Raw genomic sequence first — 6,370 nt, 5'->3', positions numbered from 1 at the left:
ATGGATGAAATTTTAAAAATAATAATTATTACATATTCATTAACATTTATAATATTGTTAAATTTGAACATAACATCCTTGAATGAACATGACAGAACTTGCTCTTCAGTTTCTGTCAAAATCACCTGATGTCCTATAAAATATATTTTTATGTGTTAAATCGTTTGATTAATTCATTAGAAAAATCTTTGTAGAAGAAAAATAATAGTTTACCAGGAAGTTTCACGTGTTTCTTGTGAATTTTATTAGAGATAGTATTTCTGTGGATTTTGTACTTCCGAGAAGCTTCTGCAATCGACATACCACCAGCAACTGCTTGCAAACATTGTTGCAGCTTTTCTAAAGTGTAATCACGGTAGTTTCTCGTTCCAGGTATTTTTTTATAACGTCTGACCATTTTTCTGTCGAAAAAAAAAACGAATGAAACTTTGCACAAAGTAGCCCCAAAGTGCATTTTTTTTCATTTTCCGTTTATTTGTTATTAATTTTCAAATTTTTTTAACGCTAACATGATATAATTGTTTATTAATATATAAATAAAAAATTTTGCACTTACGACAATTGTTTTATCAACGTCTTTGCATTTCACAGCTAAAGTTTCCACGCACACTTTTCGACATCCGACGTCCTCGGAAAGTTGTTGACATTGGATGAACGAAACACACTCTGAGATTGTTTTAAAATTCGAAAAAATGTTTGTAGTAATAGAAGAGACTTCTATCTTCAAATTCCACACATTTTTAACGTGGAATAAACATAATACTGAATAGCAGCACTTGAAAAATGCCAAATTCGAATTTGCACAAAGTAGCCCCCGCTGCACAAAGTAGCCCCCGAATGACGGTAGCTATTAATCTAATTACTACTTTGTTCAAAATTGCGTAAGATATCAGTAATTAAAGTAATTCTTTCAAATCGCGCAAGAGCGAAAAACATTTGAAAAGTTTTTTTCTCTTTTCATAATTTTGTACTGAATCGTATTTGGTAGCTAATGAAAATGATCGATTCAGTAAAAATATCGATTTAAAAGTTTACAAACACTTTTCTAAGTTGTTTTTTGTAAATTTTGTAATAAAGCTCTAAAAGGTAAGGGGTCTTCCACAAATTTCATTTTGTATCATTATATGCAAAATTCAATAAAAAATGATAAAACCTTACAATGTACGTCCGCTTACCAAAATGTGATAGCATTAAAAAAAGAAAACATGTGAAGGAAAGTATGGGAGATGGTACAACGTAATGCGGGTGCCAATTTTAATAAATCAACCAGCACTTAGCAACCATTAAATTTAAAGCGAAATATCGTAATTCCGCATGAATCGAATAAAATAAGAAATTTCTTATTTTAATAAAAGAGAGTTAAAGTTCGATCATCTAGTTAAAAAAAAATTGAAATCAAATAGCGGTACCCAATGAGGTGAACCTGGTTCGCACGGACCACAGTGCTGACATAAAAAATCCTCAGTGGTTGACGAATCAAGGGTTAGAGTCCCCTTGCCGTTAGGCTATTCGTGGGAGGGTTTCGTGGTTTCCTTCTACACCTAACTCAAAAGCGAGTTAGCTCCACGAAGGCAAATATCTCCCAAAATTGATCCAGGAAATTCCTTGTCCTCTGCATTTTGTTCAAAATTACAAGGCTGTGGATTTGAGCATTGAACAGCCATCCCAATTTTTTAATTACATTTCCAATGACGGTTATATAATAAAAAAATAAAATAAAATTGTGCTACCAGTTTTTACTTTATTCACAGAAAGAACTAGCGCATTCTCTTGTTAAAAAATACTTGACAGATTGAATCGGTTTTTTTCCTTTCTAAAGATTAGATGTCAAGAAGACAAAACACTAGTTAGCTACCCAAACTTCAATGAATTAAAGTTAAGTAACTTGAAACCCACTAAATAATTTAATGAGAATCTGCCACCAAATTGAAATTAATCAATCGTAAAAATACAAGAGAAAACGTTGTTGTATTCGCCTCTGAGAATTTGTCTTCGAGAACGAGGGCAACGATTAAATTAGAGAAAATAAAAGATTCATTAGAGAAACGGAGCGTGAAAAGCTGTAAAAGCCATTATCTAATTTACAACAAGCGAATTCCACAAACCCTTGAGAATCAGTTTCGATATGTTTAAATATGTTGCAATCAGAAGAATTTGCGCCTACAGTTTTTGCTATTATTTTGAACTTTAGTTTGATTATTTTGAACTGCGAGAAAGTTTCACTAATATGTGATTTCAAAAGTAAATGATTGGAAAAAAAAATAAAACTAAATGAATTTTTGAAATATGCAGATAAATTACTTTCTAAATTGAATGTTCATTTTTATTTTGTTTATTTTGCGTATAATTAAGCGAAATAACAAAAGTAAAGCGGGGATTGAAACAAAGATTAGTAAAGATTTCTAATTTAAATAGTTCATTCTCATAAACTCGAACTTTTACGGAACTTCCGTAGTCTCAGGAAATACTTTCCCCACTGAAAGAAATAGCAATGTATCAAATTTCTTTAAATTCTAATTGAAAGAATTTCGTCCACCCTTACATATGAATAATTTTCATAATATAAGAAACCTTTAAAATCCTAGACAGAGAAAATATTATTTTAAGTTATAAAAACGTTAAATAAATTCTATTTGTTTCAAAGATTTCTGTTTTTTTCTTCTTCACAACCACAGAAAAGAATATTTTGTATCAACTTGGCATGTGGGACTTGAAAAAGTTTAATAGTGGTTGAACATTTTCATTACTGCTAGTCGGAATTTCTTTTTTGAGTTTCAAATTTATAGCTTTGTAAGGCAGGATATTCTTGCCATGAAGGTAAAATGTAAATAGAACGCAGACATCACGATCAGTTTTGTCCTCACAATAAAGCCACGTGACTGTAGAGCTAATCAAGAGAAAAATGTCAACCTTCCATTTCTCCTTTTTATTTCAGTGGAAGAAAATCAATGCGGGAATTTTTTAAAGTCTAAAATCTTAAAATATGGTGGTGTACTACTTGATGGTGGCATTTGTTTGTTCAAAAAGGCTGTAACAAGAGTACATGGTACGTTCATGGGTACGTTATTTAATCACTTTATCAAATTCATTTTTTTATTGTATATATGAACTTACTTTTAGAATGCTGCTCTTTCCTTCAAAATATCATATTAATACAGATTATTCCTTTTTATTCATTTCAAAATTCAAATTGTTACTTACGAATAAAAACACAACTTAACCATAAAGTAATGATTATATAGAATTATTTAATATTAATACATTATTGTATTAATTTCAGGGCTAAAATGTAGTAGGAAGGTGTAGCTTTGGAGATAATGTTGTTTCTTTCCTTCTTTTTTTTATGTTGAATTTTTTCTCTCAATAATGTTTTTGAAAGAATAAATTCTTCAATTTCTTTTTAATTTTGCCATCATGACTCAATCATCGTAGGTGTAAAAAATAAATAAAATTGGAAAGTTTAAAAGAGTGAAGCAAATCTTTAAGTTTCTTTATATCACCAATTTTTATTGAATTTCTCGACTGCTTGAAATGTGTAAAATCATTTCTAGTAAAAGTTCTTAAATATTACTCAAATAAGTATAAATATTTTGAAATATTAATTTCAAATATTCCAAATACCCGAAAAGATGTCCATAATTTTGAAATATGCGGTACTACTGTAAAATATATTTTAGATAAAAATTTGAATGCGTTATCTACTTCAATGTAAATAAATCAATAATAATTGTCATAAAGGGCTGCTACAAAATAACTTCAGATATTTCTGTAAACTACTGAATTAAATTGTAGCGAATTTCATCATACGATACATTTTTACCATTTCTAAAACCTTTCAAAAATTAAAAATCTTCTTAATTTTGTAGAAATATAAACAATTTGTGCACTTTATGCATACTAAAAAAGTAGAATTTTAAGATAATTTTTAATGCAGCAAAGTCTTGTCAAAAATTAGATAAGTACTAGATAGCTTTAACAGCTATTTAGTTAATTCTTTAAAATTATTTATGTTTTTTTACCCTTCCTTTAAAAAAGAAGTGAAAATAATTATTCAAATCCTGCTTTACAAAATGTCGAGTATCATTGTTATGCAAATCCTTAATTTGTTCCCTGTTACTTTTATCGATAAGGTTTTGGTCTTCTAAGGAGCTATCGGATAAACGCAGTGAAAGATCTTAAGTTAATTAAATCAAACAAGCTATAAAACCTGATTACCTCATAGAATTTATATTATGATAGCATCAAAAATCCCAGCGATTTAGTATAACAGATAATACTTAAGCAGCGTTGGTGTTTTCCTTTTTCTGAAATAAAACCTCTGATAAGAGCATTTGTTATGTCTTATCGAGCACTATTAAAGTGATCTCCATTAAACTGCGGAGATCATGAATCTCTAAGAAGAGTAATTATGATAAATGATGTCATTATTAGAGAACATGAAGTGGGTGGGTAACTAACTTAGCAATAAACAAATGGTTCATAATGTATTTTTTAATTTAAATTAACTACTTAGTATTTTCGCTATCCATTTGAATCAGAAAAGATTTGATTAAATCAGCCACGGCTGATATTTATGTTATAAAAAAAGGAAATTTTGTTTAATATTTATTAATTTAATTTTTATTGTTAAAAATATTATAACGTCATATCATTTCCATCAAAAACAATGCCACCTCTAAGAAAAGCGGAAATTGTTGTTTTAACCCATTTGTGCCTTGCGTTCTTTAAAAAGAAGAGTTCCTTTGCAATAAGGAAAAAAAAGGTATTAGGAGTGTTTCATTATTTTTCAATTTAAATTAACTACTAAGTATTTCCACCATCCATTTAAATCAGCAAAGATTTGATTAAATCAGCCACGGCTGATATCAGGGTTATATAAGATGGGAATTTAGAATTTTGTTTCGCATTTTTTAATTTTATTTTTTGTATAAATATCATAATCTCATATCATTTCCGGCAAAACAACGCCACCACTAAGAAAAACGCGAATTGTTGTTTTAACCCATTTGTGCCTAGCGTCTTTTAAAAAGGACAGTTACTTTTAGCAATAAAGAATAAAGGTAGCAAGAATGCTTGATTTTTTTTAAAAATTTAAACTAACTGTTAAGTATTTTCGCTATCTATGTGAATCAGCACAGATTAGAATAACTCAACCACAACTTATGTAAAGGTTACATAAAATCGAAATTTTGTTTCATATTTTTTAAATGTTATTGTTCAAATAACATTACGTCTTATCATATCCTGTTAAAATAACGTCACCACTAAAAAATTGTGAATATAGTTTGTGAATTTCGTCCTTTCAAAAGAGCGGTTTCTTTCTGCAAAAATGGAAGCCGGTAGCACGAGTGTTTCATTATTAAGATTTGCTATGCAGAAACAAGGTAGTTTTTTCTATCAAAATATAGTAATGTTATAAACATTCATATTTGTATGGGACTTTAAAGCTCAGTGATTTTTAAATGCTAAAGTTGTAGGTAGCAGAAGAAATACTCACTTAGTATAAACAAATAACTGCTAACACTTTTCATATTAGTAATATACTAGCCTTTATCAACTTTGATAACCATAAAACCAGTGATGCCCATTATTTTAATTCTTTAAAATTAAAACAAATATTGTTGAGGAAATAGAAAGAAGCGTGAAAACAGCTTCAAGCTTCCTCAGACAATTAAACTGGTATTGATATTTTTTATCTCGCACTCTTTGCTAGTGATCTGACAGACAGGCTGAGACATAATTTTTGTTTCGTTCTCGCAATGCATATCCATGCGTATACCACCTCATAATGCGTATGTTCTTTTACTTATTTTGTTAAAAATTTATATAAAGAGCAGTGATTGCAGAATCCGCAGTATATACATAAAGAGGCATGAATACATAATATATATATATATATATATANAAGTTGAAAAATTTCTAAAGATTTTTCGCGTTTTATAGTTATAAATAGTTCCCTTAAATGGAAATCTGATTTAGTGCTGCCATCTACTATGCACAGGTTAAACAGAGAATTTAAATGTAAAGTAGTAATCTTCATTTATATTCTGAAATCTTTTAAGAATTTTAATTTTAAATATGTTATTTTTTATTAAGTGCTTTTACTATATATATATATATATATAATATTCATGATCGATTGAAAGCAATGAGCCGATAAGATTCCTGAAAAAGAAATGCGTTGCCCCTAAGATGAAAAGAGTTGATACTTGGTTAGAATATAAAGTAGGTATTGACGGTGCTGATGGAAAAAACTACCTTCTTACCAGCCGCAGATGAGAAGTTTAGAAAATACGTAGAATATGTAATGTTTTTAGGCAAATTTTTCTAGCAAAATTCTTTTCAGTAATTTCATTCTTTAAAGTGCATA

The sequence above is a fragment of the Parasteatoda tepidariorum genome, chromosome X2 (genome assembly GCF_043381705.1).
Source record: "Parasteatoda tepidariorum isolate YZ-2023 chromosome X2, CAS_Ptep_4.0, whole genome shotgun sequence".
Taxonomy (NCBI): domain Eukaryota; kingdom Metazoa; phylum Arthropoda; class Arachnida; order Araneae; family Theridiidae; genus Parasteatoda; species Parasteatoda tepidariorum.
Note: the sequence above shows the minus strand (reverse complement) of the source record.